We start from the raw sequence: 23,037 nt of genomic DNA, 5'->3' as shown, positions 1-23,037 counted from the left end.
TAAAATGCCCTCCAGATTAAGACTCCCCCGCTACCTCTTCTCATCATCTGCCCTGTCAAGTCCCCTCAAAATCCTTTATGTTTCATAATGACCGCACTCATGCTTCTAAATTCTAATGAATAAAGGCCTAACTCTTTCAGTTCATCTTGCTTGGTCAACCTGTTCATCCCAGGAATCAGCCTAGTGAATTTCTTTTTGAATTGCCTCCTTTTTAAAGTACAGGGACCAAAACTGTACACGGTTCTGTAGGTGCAGCCTTCCCAGCACCCTTTACATTTGCACCAAACTTCCCTACTTTTAAACTCCAACTGACAATAAAGGGCAAAATTCCATTTACCTCCTTATTTACATGTTGCATCCACATACTAACATTTTGTGTTTTGTGCAAAAGAACATCCAGGTCCCTCTGTGCTGTACCTTATTACTGTCTGTAGTGATTGGAATGAGGGCCAGGTGGATCTGACCAGAGACTATGAGATCCTTGATTGGGGTTGTTAACCGATATTGGCTGACAGAAATAAATAGGAGATTCAGAGAGTCTTCTCACTCGAGGGACAGTCTCTAAGTTTGTTGGTCAGAGTCCATGTACTACACACATGTAAATAAAGGGTGACTTGGTGACAGGATACCGACCTTGGTGCAGTTATTGCATTGTCTTTTTCCATTAAATAGTAACTTGTCTTTTGATGCTTCCAGCCAAAGTTCATGATCATGTAATTTTAAAACTTCACCTATTGAGTTTATGCCCACTCACTGAACCTATCAAAATGCCCTTACACATTTCTTATGCTCTCATCACAACCTTGTATCCCAACTATTTTTGGCTCTTCAGCAAATTTAGATACATTTCCTTCTACATCGTCCTCCAAGTCATTAATATTGAAAGTAAATAATTAAGGCCGTAAGACTGGTACATATGGGACTCCACGAGTTATGTACTTCCAACCTGAAAAAGTCCCATTAATCTCAATTCTCTTTTTATGTTGGCATTAGCTCCTATATTAATTTTTGCTTTCAGGCATGCCAACCTGCCTTTTGAGGACATTAAATTTTGAGGGTCATAAAAGCTTCTGATCATCTTATACCATCACGATAACTGAGCTTCATAAATTCAATTTGGAATAAGCAAAGTCATCTAAATAGAAATTAGCATTTTGCTCAAAAGAGATGGTAAACTAGTCCACTCAATTAAGTGTGATCAACACCCTAATTCTAATTCTGATTGCACCCGTTTGAAGATATTCACACACCAGAGATGAAAGTCATTGCTATCAATTATCAAGCATGGAAGCAAGGGATTTAACCATTCAGCTACACAAAGCAGGTCTGTTTCAAGTGAGCACTTTTTGACAGAGCAGATGAGGTGCATTTAGGACTGGAATAAACTGAAGAAAGTTCACTGGCTCAACCTCTCAAGAAGGAAAATTGTCTGGTCACTGAGCTAAACAAAGAAAAACATCAGAAATCCTTAAACTAAAAGGGCAATTTAAATATTTGCTTCTATTGAGGATATAAGACATCAATTAAACAACCCTAGTCTCAGGTTAAAACCTTTACACCTCAAGGAAACCTTAAGGACAGTAAACATGTCTACCCTTTTCATCTTCTTTTTGAAACATAAACCATCCTTTATCAACTTTCTGCCTATGTACATGTATTTCTTTTATTCATTCAAGGGACAAGGATGTCAAGGACTGGGCCAGCACTTATTGCTATTCCCTAGTTGGTCTTGAGAAAATGGTGGTGAGCTGCCTTCTTAAACTGCTACAGTCCATTTCGCTAACACCGATACCATTAGGGAGGGAGTTCCAGGATTTTGACTCAGTAATACTGAAGGAATGGTATTGTTATGGGGAAAGTCAACAGTCTCAGAGGCAGAGTCGGGGTTCAATGACAGAGTTTATTGTACAAAGAAATACCGGAGCTCCGGGGAGAGAAAGACACCAACAGCCAAGTTGTCAGCTGCAATTCTTTTTTCCACCAGGAGCACATGTCAAGATACTTTTATACATCTTGTGATACAATAGGTCAGTGATAAAATTATTGTCTATGTAACATGATTTGTTTATGGCAATCATTGCAGGATCGTTGATAGTTTCAATACAGTCATTGTCAGTTCCATCGCAGCCTTTGTTAATTTCAGCGCGTTTGTTGTTAGTTTCAATGTAGACATTGTCAGTTTTAATGTCTGTGCAGAAGTCCATTGCTGTAGTAATGGGTGCTAATCGCTCTTCCTGCGAAGGATGATTACTGCAGCCCTGGCTATTAGCATTTCATATTGAGTTCATATCAAGCAGTTAGCATTTCTATCAAAGGTGTTGGCTGGACCCAGACACTTTGGCAGGCAGTGTACGCTACTCATGTGTATTCTCTCCCCCACCCACTTTAAACTAATCAATTAGGTTGTGAGTGCATTGTGCTGGCATTCTGGTGGCCCCAGGCAGGGCCTATATTTGCATTGCTGTCTCTTTCCATATTGTGGTCCGGCAACCATCTTATGTGTCAAGTGGCCAACTGATGGCTCTGTGGCCATCTTGTATGTCCGTGTGCCTAGTATCACTTGCCCCGTGAGATCCTTCCCCCTGCCCCCCACTTCAGTATGATATTTCAAAAAGGGGGCTGGAAAAACACAGCAGGTCAGGCAGCATCCGAGGAGCAGAGAGTCGATGTTTCGGGCATAAGCCCTTCATCAGGGTTTATGCCTGAAATGTCGACTCTCCTGCTCCTTGGATGCTGCCTGATTTGCTGTGCTTTTCCAGTCCCACCCTTTTTGACTCTGACTTTCCAACATCTGCAGTCCTCACTTTCTCGCATTGTATTTCAAAGTCAGTTTGGTGAATGGCTTAGAGAGGAAGTTGCAGGTGGTGATGTCCACATGTATCGACTACCCTTGTCATTATAGATGCAAGTGCTCATGGGTTTCAATGGTTCTGCATAAAGAGACTTGGTGAATTTCTGCAGTGCACCTAATGGATGGTATATACTTCAGCTACTGAGTGTCAGTGGTGAAGGGAATGAATGTTTGCAGATGTGCTGCCAATCAAGGAGGCTGCTTTGTCTTGGATGATGTCAATTTCTTGACTGCTGTTGGAGCTGCACTCGTCCAAACAAGTGGTGAGCATTCCACTACACACCTGACTTATGCCTTGGAGATGCTGGACAGGCTTTGAGGATTCAGGAAGTGAGTTACTCATTGCATTTTGCTAACCTCTGACCAGTTCGTGCAGCCACAGTATTTATAAGCCAAGTCCAGTTCAGTTTCTGGTCAGTGGTAACATTCAGGATGTTGAGTGTGTGGAATTCAGTGATGGTAATCCAATGAATGTCAAGGGTTGAGGGTTAGATTCTTTCCTGTTGGATATTGTCATTGCTTGACACTTGTATGGCACAACTGTTACTTTCTACTTATCATCCCAAACCTGGACGTGGTCCAGGTCTTGCTGCATTTGGACATGGATTGCTTCAGTATTAAAGGAGCCATGAATGGCGCTGCATGTTGTTCGCTGATGATTGCAGCTTCTTTCAGCTCTAATCAAGCATATCTGGAATTTTTTAAATCCTTACGGCTGCATGACCTGGTGTTATCAGATATCTTTGCCTCGTAGAAATTTCATTTAATATACCAGACTGAGGCAAGGGCAGCCAAGGTTCTTTTTTGGTAACATAATATTCACTTACTATCTTGGTTATTACCCAACTATTACCCCACTTCTCTGTCTTCCAGAAAATACTGTGTTTTTTTTATGAAAGCGCAACCCCTACATTATGACTAAGCTCAGAATCAAAAGATACCTCAACTTTAAAAAACCTGAAATTCACTTAAGTCTGTTAGCAACAGTTAAAAGATGTGATTTTCTGCAAATACATTTATGTGAATTGATAATGGATTATTTCGTCTTTGCATTTCCTGAAATCATCATGAAACGCTTACAAAAATAGCCTTTTACTCTGATGACATGGCTATGGCTGACAAAAATGTTCAGTAGGATAAGCATAAGCCCAAAACATCGACTCTCCTGCTCCTCAAAAGCATTCAGTAATTCATCTGGTAACTAACTGTGGCCGTAAATTTTGCCCGTGGGTATAAGACAACTTCAAATTTTAACCTGGGTGTGGAGATCTATTCCAGTGCTAAAATGGTCACACCCTTTTTTTTGGACAGAAGTCAGATTTTCCTCCATGTTCCCAACTACAAGTCATTTTCCTCTTGCTGTTTTAGGTTGTTTTTGACAATCTACATGCTGGAATCTATTGAGATCAGATTTCCCATTTTAAATGTCAGACAAAAATCAGATTTCCTCCATATCTGTTGTATGATAAGTTTGGGAGCTCAAAAAAAACAAAATCAAAGACTTAGTTTTGTATTGGCTGGCTGTGACTGTGAGGAACCACAATGATCCATACTTGTTCACAATGAATATGTCAATGATTTTGATGTGGGGACCAAATACAATATTTTCAAATAATACAAAGCTACATGGGAAGGTGTGTTGTGAAGAAGATGTAAAGCAACTTTAGAAGATTAAGGCAGGCTTAGCGAGTAGGCAAGAATATGACATGTGAGATCCACCAATATTGAATATCTATTTTGGTAGGGGGAATAGACATGCAGAATATTTCATACATGTTAAGAGATTAGACAATAGACAATAGGTGCAGGAGTAGGCCATTCAGCCCTTCGAGCCAGCACCACCATTCATCATGATCATGGCTGATCATCCACAATCAGTATCCTGTTTCTGCCTTATCCCCATAACCTTTGATACCACTAACTTTAAGAGCTCTATCCATCTCTTTCTTGAAAGCATCCAGAGAATTGGCCTCTACTACCTTCTGGGGCAGAGCATTCCATATATCCACCACTCTCTGGATGAAGAAGTTTCTCCTCAACTCTGTTCTAAATGGCCTACTCCTTATTTTTAACTGTGTCCTCTGGTTCTGGACTCACCCATCAGCGAAAACATGCTTCCTGCCTCCAGAGTGCCCAACCCTTTAATAATCTTATATGTCTCAATTAGGCCAATTTAGTCTTGCCTACGAAGTAACAACAATGTGCAGTTTCTGAGCTGCAAAAGTATGTAGATCAGCCACAGGCATTTTAAACAGTTCAATAGGCTGAATAGCCTACTCCTCTTCTTCGGTTCCTACTGAAATCACTCCAGATTTGACAGTTCATGAAAAAAGTGGAAAGTCTCCTAAGGGGTCGGACCATTGTTATAGGTAACTGTGAAGTTCTTTCATGCCTTCAAATGTCACAAATAGGTACTTACATAAAATATAGAGGCAATTTTAATTTAGTGATTTGTCATAGAATCTATCCTTTAAAGGTAAGTTGACCATTACATTGACAAATCTTGTGTATTTCTCCACATGCATTTCAGAGCTTTTCTGATGGAAAACACATCATAACTTATTGGCAAAAAAATTTAAATGACCGGACAGCCCATTGTATTACCTTTGCTACTGTGATTTAAAGAACAGATGAATTTTGACACCTGAAAGATAGCTATGTACCTGATCCCTTATATTGTTTGGCAGACTCTCAGCTTTGAAATTGAAATGAACATCTGCTGTTTTGTCTTACTGTTGATTATCTATTATATAGACAGTCATCACAAGCATTAATGCTTGGCTGAATTTCAAGAGCAAATAGGTTTCAATACAATAGGTGCTTCAGTCATCTGAAACCGAGTGAAATTTTAATAACAAATTGTCCCTTTTATACAATTTTACTTTGTTCACATAAGTTATCAGGATTTCAAGCATTACATTTTTTTTCACATTGCAGGATGTACTTATTTTTCTAAATCAATGAAATGGAGCCTTTTATTAGACAGTGAGAGGATTATTTCCCCAACCTCTCAGAATGCGTAAAATATTTTCCATTGCAGTTACATGGAATCTGAGATCAGTACATAGTTCACAATGAGAATTGCCTATGGAGCATACACCCATAGAGGTGGTATGGAGCAGTATTGGTAATCTGAGGAAGGTGAAGTTTGCATGGGGTATAGAGGTGGAATGGGTGATCTGAGGGTGCATAGGCTGGCATTGAGGTGGTTGGGCATGAGGTGAAAGCCTTATGGTGCCTTTAAATGCTGGGTTTTTTTTTAAATTTCAAAAGCATACTTTATTCATAAAAACATTGTATGTTTATATACATACAAAGTCATTGAAGCAGTTTGGTTCTGTACAATGGCATATGAAGGAAGAAACGACCACTGGAGTTTGACTCTATCCAACAAACAACCACAGGTATTTTTTATTTGTGCAAGATTATATTTACCTGTACACATATTTGAGGCGCTGGAAGAGTCTGATAAGTGAATAGACACCCATTTAACTTTGGCAGGAGTGCCGCAGACAGTGGTTTTCCCCCCCCCGCACCTTGGCGGCAGCTGCCCAAGCTTTAGTGCGTCCCTCAGCACGTAGACCTGTAGCCTGGACTGTGCCAGTCTGCGACACTGAGTTGAGGTTAACTCCTTGCTCTAGAAGACCAACAAGTTTCAAGCCCTTTAAATGCTATTAGGAGCTAAGATGTAATGTTGGAGAACCAGGACAGACCTTCATAACTTGATTGCACTATAGTCCTCATAAACTGCTGTATCGCTTCTAAACTGTACAGTGTATATGCAGAAAGACTAAATTGGCCTATGAAGTAACAACAGTGTGCAGTTTCTGAGCTGTAAAAGTATGTAGATTGGGGTTTCCCAAACCTAGAGGAAGATTCAACCTTAAAATTTGGGAAAAATTCTGCCTTGAGTAGGAAATGGTAATAGCATTTCATTTTCTGTTGAAAATCTATTTGCCTAATTAGTTACAGTACTCCAGGCAGATTCAGACCTGACATGGCACAGGTCAGGAGTGTGATGGAATACTCTCCGCTTGCCTAGAGGAGTGCAGCTCCAACAACACTGTAGAAGCTTGACACCATCCAGGACAAAGCAGCCCACTTGATTGGCACCACATCCTTAAACATCCATTGCCTCCACCATCAATGTTCAGTAGCAGCACACGATGCAATGCTGAAATTCACCAAAAGTCCTGAGATAGCACCTCCAAACCCACAACTATTTCCATCTAGAAGGACAAGGCCAGCAGATATATGAAAACACAACCACCTGCAATTTCCCCTCCAAGGTACTCACTATCCTGACTTGGAAATATATCACCATTTCTTTACTGTCACTGGGTCAAAATCCTGGAATTCTCTCTCTCTCCTTCTCTCTCTCTCTAAGGGCATTGTGGGAAGGCAACTCACCACCTGGGAGTGGCAACCTGGGACAGGAAATAAATGCTAGTAAGACAGTGGTGCCCATGTCCCATAAAATGAATAAAAAAGATTGACTTATCAATAAAAATTCATATCTTACAGTAACTGGTAAGGGGAAATAAACTGTCTATCGTCAGGCCTTAGATATTTTTTACTGTGGAGCAGAAACACAGTTCCTCCTCCTCCAAAGATGCAATAGTTCCTCACAAAACATTCACCTCCCAAGCTGCTCAGCTGCATGGGAGCCAATATACTGTTGTTGGCAGGCAGAAGGCTTTGTCATTGATAACTGGTCACTAATCCATAGACCATTCAGCTATTTGTTGCCAGCCAAAACTCCATTTATACACACCCCTTAGCTCTAACTCATCCGCAAACTAGACTTCTACTACTTCTTCAACAAACTGTTCTGTAAATTGCACTTACCATGATTGCTTTTACAAGGTACAGAATCCTTCAACAATCCTTGGTTTTTAGAACAATTATTTTTCCATTTCAGTTTGCAATCAAATACAGAAAAACAAAGAGATATGGTCTTTACACTGTCAAAATGAGGGTTTTTTTTAGTGTTTCAAGAACTCAGCCAAATTCCCTAGCAGGCTTTGCTAAAAGTCTCAGCATAAACATTTCCCCTCTGGTTCCCAACCACTCAGCATGGGTTATACTGGCTCTCCTGCACATGGGCTTTTGAGGCTGCAGCTAACAAATGAACAAGCAGGAGATCTAGAAAGACTGCTCCCTAGGACTCTCCCTCTTATCTGTAATATTGTTCTGACATTCACAGACTGCAGTAAGGACAGTTGCCTCCAATCATGCTTGCAAATGGTTGAAGAAACTAGCACAGACAGTGCAGCAAGAGGATCCAGGATCATGAGAAGACATGATGAGTGAGTTGCGTGACAATTTGAGGTGGCATTGTTGTTCCTTTTGCTTTTTCTTTTGTTGGCAGCATGGGACAGAGTTGTATAAAGGGCTTTCGTGCCATTGTAAATGCTGGAAGTATAGACAAAGGTCACAAAATGGAAGACAAGTGAAGTGACTTCCAAGAAGTGAGTAATCGAATGTCAAGCACTGGAAGCACTTCTTGAGAAGATAGACTTTGAGCAGCAAAGCCATGGCTGTAGCTCTTCAGCTGCAGTGATTAAAACCTTTCCAACCTATCCCTTTCACTGGCAAAGATCTCTTTACTATGCACCCACATCAATGATCTTTGCAATTAGTTGATAGCTCAGGATATAGGTTAATTTGCTATTAAAGTTAGAAGGAGCAGAACGGTTCAGGAACCATCTCTGGGATGCACGCATTAAACAAACCCACACACTGTGGCCAAACACTTCAACTCCTCCTCCCACTCCCGCAAGGACATGCAAGTCCTGGGTCTCTTCCATGGCCAATTCAATGTCACCCACCAACCGGAGGAAGAACACCTCATCTTCTGCCACAGGACCCTCCAATCACATGGCATCAACATTAACTTCACAAGTTTCCTAATCTCCCCACCCATCCTAGATCCAACCCTCCAACTCAGGGCCACCCTCTTCACCAGTCCTACCTGTCCACCTTCCTTCCCACCTAACCGCTCCATCCTCCCCACCAACCTAACTCAATCATCCCCCTACATCCACCTACCCAAATACCTTCCCCGAACCCGCCTTCCCACCTACCTCCCCCCAGCCCCACCCCCACCCCCATATTTATCTCTCAGCCCTCTTCCTCCTCCACATTCCTGATGAAGGCTTATGTCCGAAACATTGACTCTCCTGCTCCTCAGATGCTGCCTGGCCTGCTGTGCTTTCCCAGCACCATACTTTTCAACTCTATTAAAGTTAGTTCTAATTTATCTTTTAGGAAATTCAAGTGCCTTATCTGATAGCTGCAGGATGATATCCTCCTGATGACGGATTCTCTTATCTCGTTAAACAGATAAATGTTTAGCAAGAAGATCAGTTGTTTACCATCTAAGTTGGCATCACTTCACAGGTGATGTTAAAACAAATCATGCTTTTCAGATGCATTTACAAATATTACATGCAAAGCCATTTTCAGATGAATGGCTGAAGGCACTGACTTTGCATTGTGTTCACTTGTCTTGTTGAGACCTCAGGAGAAAGTGAGGACTGGATATCAGAGTCGAGAGTGTGGTGCTGGAAAAGCACAGCAGGTCAGGCAGCATCCGAGGAATAGGAGGATTGAAGTTTCGGGTATTCTTGATGAAAGGCTGATGCCTGAAATGTTGATTTTCCTACTCCTCAGATTCTTGTTGAGACCTCCCTCTGTTCTACTCAAATGTTGTGATTGCTTGATAACATTGATTTCTCCACTTGGATCTGGCCAGGATTGTTCTTCCTATGAAGTGAGGTTAAACTTAAACGTTCTGAAATTGTCTTTTGGAATTTAATTGCATTTAAGTTTGGATGTCCTATGGTGTGTGTGGGTGTCCCCATGCTCAGCTGGGTGTAGAATACAGCCATTGGAACTATGTGGCTGATGCAACGAAGCTTAACTCTGATGAATACACTCTTGTCACCAGGTGTGCAACACAATGCAGTCTGGCGTTCAAGATCTTTTCACCAACTTGATGTTGCAGGAAAGGTAGAATGCATCCAAATGCTTTATGTGGCACAGTTAGGTTGTCCCACACTTGATCATGAAGATTTGATGGGAGAATTGCTGCCTTGTAAATCCTAATCTTGAGTTCAGACAAAAGCACAGTTTCCGCGTTGCCTTGAAAATCTGTGATCCTAAATTAACACCACCTTTGGAGAATTCAATACCCTGGACACACTTCAACCCACCTCTCCTTGCTGGAAAAAGTCTCTTTGCGTAACAGGGCAGCACAGCCCACAGCTACAATACCAACGTATCTACCCACTCAGTGACAGAGTCCAAAATCAGATCAGGAGCAATGACCAACAATGGAAAATTTATAATGCTTCACAGAAAATAAATGCCTCAATGGTAAGAGCTATTAACAAGGGTGTTATTATGAAATCCACACAAAACTAACAGAAGAACCGTGGGCGGCACGGTGGCACAGTGGTTAGCACTGCTGCCTCACAGCGCCAGAGACCCGGGTTCAATTCCCGACTCAGGTGACTGACTGTGTGGAGTTTGCATATTCTCCCCGTGTCTGCGTGGGTTTCCTCCGGGTGCTCCGGTTTCCTCCCACAGTCACAAAGATGTGCGGGTCAGGTGAATTGGCCATGCTAAATTGCCCGTAGTGTTAGGTTAAAGGGGGTAAATGTAGGGGTATGGGTGGGTTGCGCTTCGGCGGGTTGGTGTGGACTTGTTGGGCCGAAGGGCCTGTTTCCACACTGTAGGTAATCTAATCTAATCTAAGAAAGTCAGTTCTAGTTATTAATACACAGGGAAGAATCCTTACCAGCAATGTTCATATCATTTCTCTATTTTCCCCTCCTTTTACTGACAATATGTACTTGCATTGGTAAACTTGGTCTTATATTTCACAAAACAAATTGAATTGTGCATCATGAGAAGATTTGAAAGGTGACACAAACCAACATTCCGGATTGAATACTCTGTTGAAAACCCATTGTATCTGATGGATTTATATAGCTTAACTTGACCTCAGTAATTCAAGTTTCAGCCGACTAGCCAGCGCAAAGTCATTCTACTGGAGCTTTGGATTGAAGTAGTGGAATGCTTGCATTTTAGCTTTGCCCTGATGGAAAAAGGTTTTACTCTTCAGAATGACTCAGATTCCCGGCATTGCTGTTGGGTCACTTTGACTTGAGTTAGGTACTGTCCTTCTAGAAATTTTCCAGTCATGCTTGGTTTGCCTGTGGAGAATTCAATTTGACTTGTCAGTTACTAAATAACTCATCATTTTCATGAATCTGAATCATACGGTGATCTCCAGTTGATCACTCTGTGTTCACATTCAGTGAAGGAAAGAAGAGTAACAGCGTTATGGACCAGACCAAACAAGACTCCCCCCACCACCCCACACCTTCCCCATCTCCCCCGCCACTAATCCCCAAATCCCCCGCACCCCAACCACTGCCCCTCTACCAAAGTATATTGTAAAGATAGCCTAGACTCTAACTTTCATATTTCTTTTTAAAAGACAAGTGTATTGTGTTCCAGATTTGATTCGATTGGTCGGTCACTAAGCTTTTATGAAAACACAGTTTATTCCTATAACACAATTAAAATGAAAAACAAGAATTAGCATAATCTTACTCTGTTGAAATATTTAATATAATAATGTATTCTTTAACCACTAATCACCAGCTATTCCAATATAGGCAGCATCCCTTAAACACACCCTTTGGCACAAATGCTATTCAGCAAAACAATTACACTTGTAACATGCTGTGTCTCTGCAGTCCAGCAGAAAGAAAGAAACAATCTGCCCCTTTTGATTTTGAAGAGGAAGCCTCTTTGTCTAAGACTTCTTTTTTTTTATTTCAAAAATATACTTTATTCATATATATTTAATCTATACAATTGGACATGTCATCATTCTGTAAACATTCCATTTCTTTGCGTGTCGAAACAGGGTGATCATTCATATTCACAGGTTGGTGCGATTACATTGAGCTGAGGCGCCAGCGGAGCCCAAATGATTGCGCGGGCCCCCTGTTCTTCTTAGGCAGGCAGATGTTAGACGGTGGTCTTTCCCCACCGCGCCTTGGCGGCAGCTGCCCCAAGCTTCAGCGCGTCCCTCAACACGTAGTCCTGGACCTTGGAATGTGCCAGTCTGCAACACTCAGTCGGGGTCAACTCCTTCAGCTGGAAGATCAACAGGTTTAGGACCACCCAGAGAGCGTCCTTCACCGAGTTGATGATCCTCCAGGCGCAGTTGATGTTCGTCTCGGTGTGCGTCCCGGGGAACAGGCCGTAGAGCACGGAGTCCCGCGTCACGGCGCTGCTCGGGACGAACCTCGACAGACACCACTGCATTCCTCTCCAGACTTCCTCTGCATAGGCACATTCCAGAAGGAGGTGTGTGACAGTCTCGTCCCCCCCGCAGCTGCTTCGAGGGCAGCGTGCGGTGCGGCAGAGAGTCCGGGCGTGCATAAATGATCTCACAGGCAGAGCCCTTCTCACCACCAGCCAAGCCATGTCTTGGTGCTTGTTGGAAAGTTCTGGCGATGAGGCATTCTGCCAAATGGCTTTGACAGTCTGCTCAGGGAACCGCTCGACAGGATCCGCCCTCTCCTTTTCCCGAAGGGTCTCAAGGACACTACGTGCTGACCACTTCCTGATGGACTTGTGGTCAAAGGTGTTTTTCTTGATAAATTTCTCCACGAAGGACAGGTGGTACGGAAATGTCCAACTACCTCGGAGCGTTCCGCCGCAGCGAGGCCAGGCCCATCCTTCGCAACACCGGGGACAGGTAGAACCTCAGTACGTAGTGACACTTGGTGTTTGCGTACCGGGGATCCACGCACAGCTTGATGCAGCCACACACAAAGGTGGCCATCAGGGTGAGGGTTGCATTGGGTGTGTTTTTTCCCCCATTGCACCGGTCTTTGTACATTACATCTCTTCGGACCCGGTCCATCTTTGATCTCCACACGAAGTGGAAGATGGCCCGGGTGACTGCGGCGGCACAGGTTCTGGGGATAGGCCAGACCTGTGCCACGTATAACAATACTGAGAGTACCTCACACCTGATGACCAGGTTCTTACCCGCGATGGAGAGCGACCGTTGCTCCCATCTGCCCAGTTTCTGTCTCACCTTCCTGATCCGCTCCTCCCAGGTCTTGGTGCACGCCCCAGCCCCCCCGAACCAAATACCCAGCACCTTCAGGTGGTCAGTCCTGACGGTGAAGGGGATAGAGGATTGGTCGGCCCAGTTCCCGAAGAGCATGGCTTCGCTCTTGCCTCGGTTTACCTTGTCCCCCGAGGCCCGTTCGAACTGGTCACAAATGCACATGAGTCTGTGCACGGACAGCGGATCTGAGCAGAAAACGGCGACGTCATCCATGTACAGGGAGGCCTTAACCTGCAGACCCCCGCTGCCAGGAATAGTCACCCCTTTCAGGCTCGCATCCTTCCTGATGGACTCGGCAAATGGCTCTATGCAACACACAAACAAGGCAGGAGAGAGAGGGCAGCCCTGCCTGACTCCAGATCTGACTGGGAAGCTATCTGATTCCCACCCATTGATTGAGACTGCACTGACAATGTTGGTGTAGAGCAGTCTGATCCAATTAGCGATTCCCTCCCCGAAGCCCATTTTGGAGAGGACATCCCTCATATATGTATGCGATATCCTGTCAAAGGCTTTCTCCTGGTCCAGGCTGATGAGGCAGGTATCCACCCCCCTGTCCTGCATGTAGGCAATCGTATCTCTGAGGAGTGCGAGACTCTCAGCGATCTTCCTGCCCGGCACAGCACAGGTTTGGTCAGGGTGAATCACCGATCCCAGAGCAGACCTGACCCGGTTGGCGATGACCTTTGACAAGATTTTGTAGTCTGTGTTTAACAGTGAGATCGGTCTCCAATTTCTAATTTCTTCCCTCTCCCCCTTCTGCTTGTAGATGAGGGTGATGATGCCTTTCCTCATGGATTCACTCATGGTACCTGCCCGAAGCATACTGACATACACCTCCAGCAGGTCCCGGCCAATCAAGTCCCAAAGAGCGGAATAGAGCTCGACTGGTAAGCCGTCGCTTCCGGGAGTTTTATTCTTTTCGAAGGACTCGAGGGCCTTGGTCAGCTCATCCAGAGATAGCGGCTGGTCCAGCCTCTCTCGTGTTCCGTCGTCTAGGACCTCCGTGATAGAGGACAGGAATGACTTGGAGGCTGCGCTGTCGGTTGGCTTCGAGTCATACAGACTGGTGTAGAAGGATTTGCTGATCCTCATGATGTCAGCCTGAGATGACGTTACCGAGCCATCTTCTTCCTTCAGGCTGCTGAGTACGGAGCTCTCTTTGTGCACCTTCTGGAAGAAGAAACGTGAGCACGTCTCCTCTTTGTCTAAGACTTCACTCCAGCAGCAGAGAACTTAAGCTTTCAGTTCCAGCTGCCAGCAAAGACCTACTCACCAAACCTAAAGCAAAACCAAAATCTTTTTGGGTCAGTGTGACCCACTCATGATTCTTTTGTCGCAACACACCCAATGAGAACTCAAAACTCTTCACCAATTGCTTGTCTGAAGGAGGCATCTTGGCACCATTGTGACAACACCCCTCTTCAAGGGAAACAGCACAGAACCCATCTCTTAAAGGCACAGTATTGGCACAATAGCCTGATTTAACTGCAATTTTCCTGACAAGTTAACCTCTTAACTGGAGGAGGCAGCACCAGAAGAGACTCAGAAAGAGTATTTTCATTTGTTGGCTCCCCCTGTAGATTCAGGAAAATGGAATAGTGGAAGTGCTTAAGAAATATTTTTTGTCAGTATTCACATTGGAAAAGGGCAATGTTAGTGAGAGTACGGAGATACAGGCTACAAGATTAGATGGGATTGATTTTGACAAAGAGGAGGTTTTAGCAATTTTGGGAGATTGGAAAATAGATAAGACCCCTGGGTTGGATGATATTTATCCTCGGCTTCTTTGGGAAGCCAGGGAGGAGATTGCAGAGCCTTTAGCTTTGATCTTTATGTTATCATTGTCAACAGAAGTAGTGCCAGAAGACTGGAGGATAGCAAATGTCGTTCCCTTGTTTAAGAAGGGGAGTCGGGACAACCCTGGTAATTATAGGCCAGTGAGCCTTACTGCGGTTGTGGGTAAGGTATTGGAAAAGAGTATAAGAGATAGGATTTACAATCATCTGGAAAGGAATAATTTGATTAGGGATAGTCAACACGGTTTTGTGAAGCACAGGTCATACCTCACTAACATTATTAAGTTATTTGAGAAGGTGACAAAACAGGTGGTTGAAGGTAAAGCTGTTGATCTGGTGTATATGGACTTCAGAGCTGAAAATGTGTTGCTGGAAAAGCGCAGCAGGTCAGGCAGCATCCAAGGAACAGGAGAATCGACGTTTCGGGCATAAGCCCTTCTTCAGGAATGAGGAAAGTGTGTCCAGCAGGCTAAGATAAAAGGTAGGGAGGAGGGACTTGGGGGAAGGGCTTTGGAAATGTGATAGATGGAGGGAGGTCAAGGTGAGGGTCATAGACCGGAGTGGGGTGGGGGCGGAGAGGTCAGGAAGATGATTGCAGGTTAGGAAGGCGGTGCTGAGCTCGAGGGATTTGACTGAGACAAGGTGGGGGGAGGGGAAATGAGGAAACTGGAGAAGTCTGAGTTCATCCCTTGTGGTTGGAGGGTCCCCAGGCAGAAGATGAGGCGCTCTTCCTCCAACCGTCGTGTTGCCATGGTCTGGCGATGGAGGAGTCCAAGGACCTGCATGTTCTTGGTGGAGTGGGAGGGGGAGTTAAAGTGTTGGGCTACGCGGTGGTTGGGTTGGTTGGTCCAGGTGTCCCAGAGGTGTTCTCTGAAACGTTCTGCAAGTAGGCGGCCTGTCTCCCCAATATAGAGGAGGCCACATCGGGTGCAGCGGATGCAATAGATGATGTGTGTGGAGGTGCAGGTGAATTTGTGGCGGATATGCAAGTGTCCCTTGGGGTCTTGGAGGGAAGTAAGGGGGGAGGTGTGGGCGCAAGTTTTGCATTTCTTGCGGTTGCAGGGGAAGGTGCCGGGAGTGGAGGTTGGGTTGGTGGGGGGGGGTGGACCTGACGAGGGAGTCACGGAGGGAGTGGTCTTTTCGGAACGCTGATAGGGGAGGGGAGGGAAATATATCACTGGTGGTGGGGTCCGTTTGGAGGTGTATATGGACTTCAGTAAGGCATTTGGTAAGGTTCCACGCAGTAGACTATTGCACAAAATACGGAGTTTCGGGATTGAAGGTGATTTAGCGGTTTGGATCAGAAATTGGCTAGCTGAAAGAAGACAAATGGTGATGGTTGATGGGAAATGTTTGGTCTGGAGCTCAGTTACCAGTGGGATGCCACAAGGATCTGTTTTGGGACCATTGCTTTTTGTCATGTTTATAAATGATGTGGTTGTAGGTGTAGAAGGATGGGTGAGTAAATTTGCAGATGACACTAAGGTAGGCAGAGTTGTGGATAGTTCTGAAGGATGTTGTGGGTTACAGAGGGACATAGATAAGATGGAGAGCTGGGCTGAGAAGTGTCAAATGGAGCTTAATGCGGAAAAGTGTGAGGTAGTTCACTTCGGAAGAACTAACAAGAATGCAGAGTACTGGGCTAATGGTAAAATTCTTGATTTTGGAGACGACGGTGTTGGACTGGGGTGTACAAAGTTAAAAATCACACAACACCAGGTTATAGTCCAACAGGTTTATTTGGAAGTACTCGCTTTCAGAGCACTGCTCCTTCCTGATGAAGGAATCACCTGGTGAAGGTCGATAACCTGGTGTTGTGTGATTTTTAACTTGGTAAAATTCTTGGCAGTATAGATCCCTGAAAGTTGCCACCTGGGTTGATAGGGTTGTTAAGAAGGCACATGGTATGTTGGCATTTATTGGTGGGGGGGGGGATTGAGTTTTGGAACCACAAGGTCATGCTTCAGCTGCACAAGACACTGACAAAGCCCCACCTGGAGAATGTGCATGCAGTTCTGGTCACCATACTGTAGGAAGGATGTGGAAGCTTTGGAAAGGGTGCAGAGTAGATTTACTAGGATATTGACTGGTATGGAGGGAAGGCGTTGTGTGGAAAGGCTGAGGGAACTGAGGCTGTTTTCGTTGGAGAGAAGTTTGAGAGGTGACTTAACCGAGACATATAAAATAATCAGAGGGTTAGATAGGGTGGACAGTAAGAGCCTTTTTCCTCAGATGGTGAAAGCTAACATGAGGGACATAGTTAGGGCAGATAATAGGGGTAGAATCTTCACTCAGAGAGTAGTAGGGGCGAGGAACGGCCTGCCTGCAACAGTAGTAGACACGCCGATGTTAAGGACATTTAAATGGGCATTGGACATACATATGAATAATAATGGAATGGTGTGGGTTAGATGGACATCGGATTAATTTCACAGGTCAGTGCAGCATCAAGGGCCTTAACTGTGCTGTAATGTTCTATGCTCTATGTTCTCTGAATGCATCAGAATACTTGCAGCTCCTCCTTAAATCTGCAGCTTCCCCACTTCCTGATTGCAAGATTATCTCACCTCCTGTGACTTACCTCAGTGCTAGGACTATTCTTTTTATCCAGAGCAGAAGTCTCCCTGGTGCTCCTTTTCAAAACTGCTAGTATAAGTTTTGAAAGAACCTGACTGAGGCCACCCTCATGAGATTCAGGAATTAAAATCTCACAAGCCTCCATGCTGCTGAGGTCAGGGTAGGTGATCCAAATGATTCCCACTTCAAGTTAAATTTTAATTCAGACGTCCAAAGTTGTTGCACTTTGACTTTGAAAATTATGTCCCTTTGTTCTTCAATTAGAAGATTTTTGTCTCCTTGTGATGAGTTTTGGAATATTTTACTTCATCAAAGGCATTATAGATATCTAAACCGGTGCTTGTATTGTCATGACTATGAGTTGGAACCCCAAAGTACTGTGGACTTAATTCCAAAGTGTGCTTTTTTAAAGAGAGGCCTGCTACAGAGACAATATGACTGCAGGTCTAAATTCAGAGGGTAGCTGTCAAACATTCTGTGTGGGATCAATGGGATATCACACCTAAAGGAGTCAATGAAATGTAAAATAGAATGGACTGTAAACACTTATGATTACAGAGATAATGAAGGGTTAATTATCTCCTGATCAACAGCAAATCATCCCCTATGGATTATGATTCATACTGCAAACACATTTTGTATTTTGCTCTTTGAAGAATACACAAACACAGGAGTTAAAAAGAAAACTAAAGTTTCAATTCTACTGGAGATGACTAATGGGACTGAATATTCTCATGTGTATCAGCTTGTATTTAAGCATTAATGTGCTGTGAAGATCACAGTGGAAGAACTATCCTTTAGACCATGGGTTGCAGATAAGGATACTCTCTTATTCTGAACACTGTGTGCTAAAAAGAAAACAGGATGACAAAAGCACATTTTCTCATCTTAATTGCTGGAGTTCAGTCATGGTTAAAAAGAATCAAAGCTACAGATTCTCAATGAATCTGCAAAATTAAGAATCATGAAACTGACTGATATCAATGTTACTGGTAATCTCCACTGTAATTGTTACCATGTTCAACCATCTGCCCTTTATGAACAATGTAGAGGTTGATCTGTTTATATTTTTTGTAACTTTAATTATTTTTGAACTAATTTCTATTTCTGTTGTATGTATATGTTTGTTACTAATTCTTCTCATGTTTAGAAATTACTAGGCTTATTCTTTTTGTTAATTCAAGAAAGACAGGTTAAATTGGATCCTTTCAAACGATAAGATATTTTGGGTATGGGAAAAGGGTATCCATACGGGAGTGATCTTTTATAAATTAATTTTATTGCATATCCAACTGAGAGAGTGGCAAATAAGGAGAAGCTGTTGTGCCTTTCCTCACTGGGAAGCTTAAGGATTTGGGGTATCCCATATAGAACCATAATAAATTGCAGAACTTTGCCGACTTCTGGTCATAACAGTGCCCGTCTATTTTATAAATCTTTTATTATTTCGAAGACCTCAGTGAGATTATCTTCGGCATCAGCTGTATGAAATGTCACTCAAATTTTCCCTATCTGTCATAACAACTAAGTCCCCTCACCACTTGTATTATATGGGAAGGTGGCATTCCAGTACAGCTTATTTTTGTGTTCTATATCTCTTTGAAGTTTAGTGTCCCAGGCTTTAAAAAAAAAATGCTTGACCTGCAAGCTGGTTTTTAATAGTTTATGTAACATGACTCTTGGGTAATTTATTCAATACTTATTATTCTCAACCATATTTACTCTTCAACACAGATTACGATAAAGGGCAGCAACTTCAAATGACTTTTTCTAACAATCCAATGAAGGTGAACCTCTGAGTGTTGAACAGTATGATTATTGTAATGCATTCACAAATTAAGGGGAACACTGATCCTTTGAGATGCCAAATGAGCTTACCCTCGATTAAATCACCCTGACCACTGGCAATATAAATTGAATTAATCATTTAATTGGGGAAAGTTTATATATTACCATATGTATTGAATAATGGAACAGGCTCAACAGGCAATATATTATTCTGCAGCTTCTATTTCTAACATTGTTTAAAAAGAGAATCTAAACCTGTCATTGATTTTACAGAAGAAGTCAATGTTAACGTAAAAATGGATGTTCCATTTTATACTCAAGTTGACTTTTTTGGTACCATCATTGGCATGAGCAATTTCAGTTTTGAGAGATACTGTGGGGATTCCTGGTTACTATTAAATCTAAGCCTTTCTCAGATCGTGAATTCCTGAGGTTAGAAATGATTTGACACCCCTCCAAAGTGATGTTTCTGTCTGATCATGAAATAGTTTCCACTGAGTGAAAGGCTGCAGATATCATTGTTTATGTGACGGACAAGGGAACCTTTTCCTTCCCAATCAGTTACAAGTTATGGCCAAGACATCCCATCTAAGGGATGGTGAAAAGTGGTGGATGGGTGTAAGACATTCAGATTCTTACTATCAAGATAAACCGCAGCGATTTAAGATCTCTCCCTGCGGGCAGCACGTCAACTATCTTGTCAGTAAGTGATAAGAAGTCTACCTGCACACATTCACATCCCAATAAAACCACTAACTTCCAGAATTAACTTTACATTCCCAGTTAACTTCCACCCAATACAGAAAATTGACACTTCAGAAACAGGACTGTAAAAGGTTGGTGTGTATCCCTGACTTGCACTTCTTCCTTGATTTTAGGATATTGCCAGCTTTGGCCTTATAGCAATACAGCTTGAAATGATGTCTACAGTCACTCATGCTGTCACTGCGAGGGAGGTTGGGGACCTGAATAGTAACAAGTACAGAGATAAGGACAGAGGGCCATGGGGAACAGGGATGGTAAACCAGTACGGATGGAACATTATGGGGGAAATATAGGTGCCGGGGTTGGGATGGAGAGGCACTGTTGGCACTTGAACAGCCCAATGAGCAAACTGAAGTTTGGTTCTTTTAAAGTAACTTCACAATACTTTTCCCAACTGAAAATGGCTACACCAAAAGGGGAAATACTTCAGGGATAAAGGTGTTGACTTATTAAGAACGACTAAACAGATAAAATGTTTGTTCATTAGAATTTGAAGAAAAAAGGCTGATATTATTGAAACAAAGAAGGTCCTGAGGGGATTTGAGAAGGTAGCTATTGAGAAGATGTGACCTCTAGCATGGGAATCTTGAACTCAGGGTCATAGTTATGGAGTAAGGGGACACACATATCAAACTGTGGTGCAAAGGAATTTCTTTCCACTGAAGGTAACCTGGGATTCTCTACCCCAGAGAGTTATGGAGGTTAGATCACTAAGAGGAAGTCATAGATTTTTGGAATATCAAGGGGTTGAGGATTATGATGAATTGGCAAAAAAAGAGTTGAAGCCTGCATACTGGTTGTAGTTATTAATAGGCCTCCAAATAGTAGTTCTTTGTGAGACATGGAATTAATCAGAAGATGGGAACAATATGTGGCACGTGCAACACTATTAACATGGGTGACTTCAACCTGCATATAGACTGGCAAACCAAATGAGCACTAAAAGCTGTGGAGAAGACAAAAGCTGTGAAGTGAAGTAGGGATAGTTTTCTAGAGAAGTATGTTGAGAAGCTGGCTGGAGGTCAGGCAATTTTAAATATAGTGTTATGAAATGAAAAAAGGGCTATATAATAATCTGAAGTTAAAAAAAATCTTTAGGGATACATCATCACAATATGATAGACTTTTACACTATCTTTGAAAGTGAAGTAGTTCAACCTGATGCAAGGATGTTAAATCTGAATAAGGGAAATGATAAAGATATGATGCACAAATTGGTTGAGATGGACTTGGAAAATATACTAAAAGACAGAACGCATGTACTAAATATTCTTTAAAGAATTTAACATGGTTGACAGCAACTAAATATTCCTTCAAGGCATGAAACCTCAAAAAAGGTCAATCAGCCATGGATGATAAAATAAGTTAAAGACTATATGAAAAGATCTAGAGTGTTGCCAGACACAACAGTAAGTATGAGGATTGGGAACTTTTCAGCGTACCACAAAAGAGGAAGTGAGGACTCCAGATGCTGGAGATCAGAGCTGAAAATGTGTTGCTGGAAAAGCGCAGCAGGTCAGGCAGCATCCAAGGAGCAGGAGAATCGACGTTTCGGGCACGAGCCCTTCCTCCTGAGGAAGGGCTCCTGAGGTTTCCTGAGGAAGGGCTCGTGCCCGAAATGTCGATTCTCCTGCTCCTTGGATGCTGCCTGACCTGCTGCGCTTTTCCAGCAACACATTTTCAGTACCGCAAAAGAGGACCAAGAAACTGATAGAGAAAGAAAGAATCGAATGTAAATGCAATATAGCAAAAACATGATGCATCAACAGCCTGTAAAAACTGCTATAGATCCATAAAAAGGAAACATCTGACTGAGACAAGTGTTGGTCCATTACAGACAAAATTAGGAGAATTTATAATGGGGAACAGAGAAACATCAGAGAAGCTCATTGATTGGTTACAGTAGAAAATTACAGGGCTCTGAAAGACATGGGTTATGGTGAGAAATCGGGGAGAATGGGGTGAATAGGCCAGTGAGATCTTTCTTGATGTCAGGGGCAACTAGCTGCATTTTCCAACTAGTTTCTGGATGGCAAGGTGAGACTCTCACTAGGCAATGGCAAGATGACTATCAATGGAGATTGCTGCTTGTTATCAACCTCATTAACTGCATATCCTGCTAATTAGTAAGCAGCTCCCTATCCTATCACCACCCATGAGGAAAATAAATGCTGAGAAATTCCCTCCATGTAATTCAGAGTAAGTATTTGAAGACTCCAGCTCACCATTTGATTCTCCAATCTGCCATTTTGGATACTCAGTACCTCGGCATGTTCCCAGACACTCTGCCACATTCAAACCTGGTCACAGAGACTGCCCACCAACACCTGCCAACTTCTCATGGCATTTCTTCGAACCAATCACAGGATACTCCTGCCTTTTAAAGCTGCACTCCAGGGCTCACCGACAACTAACATTGAAAGGCTGCTGTAAGGATACCTTAGGAACAGGGACAAACACCTAGCTCATGGATTGTACCAGGTTGTATCTTAACAATCACCTTGAGCCGAGCTGAATGCTCATAACATCCTTCCTTTGCCTCTAGCCAGAGCTACCAGGCTCACTGTAATTCTACTTTCCCTTGATGTTTAGCACAGGTATAAAGTGAGGAAGCTGTCATGGTTGTCTGCACTACTCAGTCAAGACAGCCTTTAGGCAGGAGTCTGAGCACAGCAAGCCAAACACTTGATATCAGGGTTTGACATGATACCTGCTCAGCAGGTGGAGGGACCCTGCGGATAGTATAACCTAATGACTGTGAAGCCTTTGATGGGCTTCCTCTGACTGCTCAGGGCTTGGAGGATCCTGGGTTGGTGTTTGTCACCTATACAAATAAACGCTTGTGTACTTTGTCCCTGATCCTGCTCCAGGCGTTGGTGTCACCCAGACAGGGGAGGGAGAGGACGCCGTTGCAGTGTGCTGAGATGAAACTCTCAATGTGCCATCTGTCACTCCTCTTCCCTGTGGGGGTCTTCTGGTACCACTCTGTCTCCTTGTGAAGAAGGTAGCACCAAGCTGAGATTGACCCCAATCTTGATTCCTCTTGTCCTGCCATTGATGCTGAACAGCCCCAGCCAGATGAACAGAGAGTG

This window comes from Chiloscyllium plagiosum, unplaced genomic scaffold (genome assembly GCF_037043375.1).
Source record: "Chiloscyllium plagiosum isolate Xiang-an unplaced genomic scaffold, Cpla_swu_hap1 HiC_scaffold_10, whole genome shotgun sequence".
Lineage (NCBI taxonomy): Eukaryota > Metazoa > Chordata > Chondrichthyes > Orectolobiformes > Hemiscylliidae > Chiloscyllium > Chiloscyllium plagiosum.
This window is presented reverse-complemented; position numbering follows the sequence as displayed.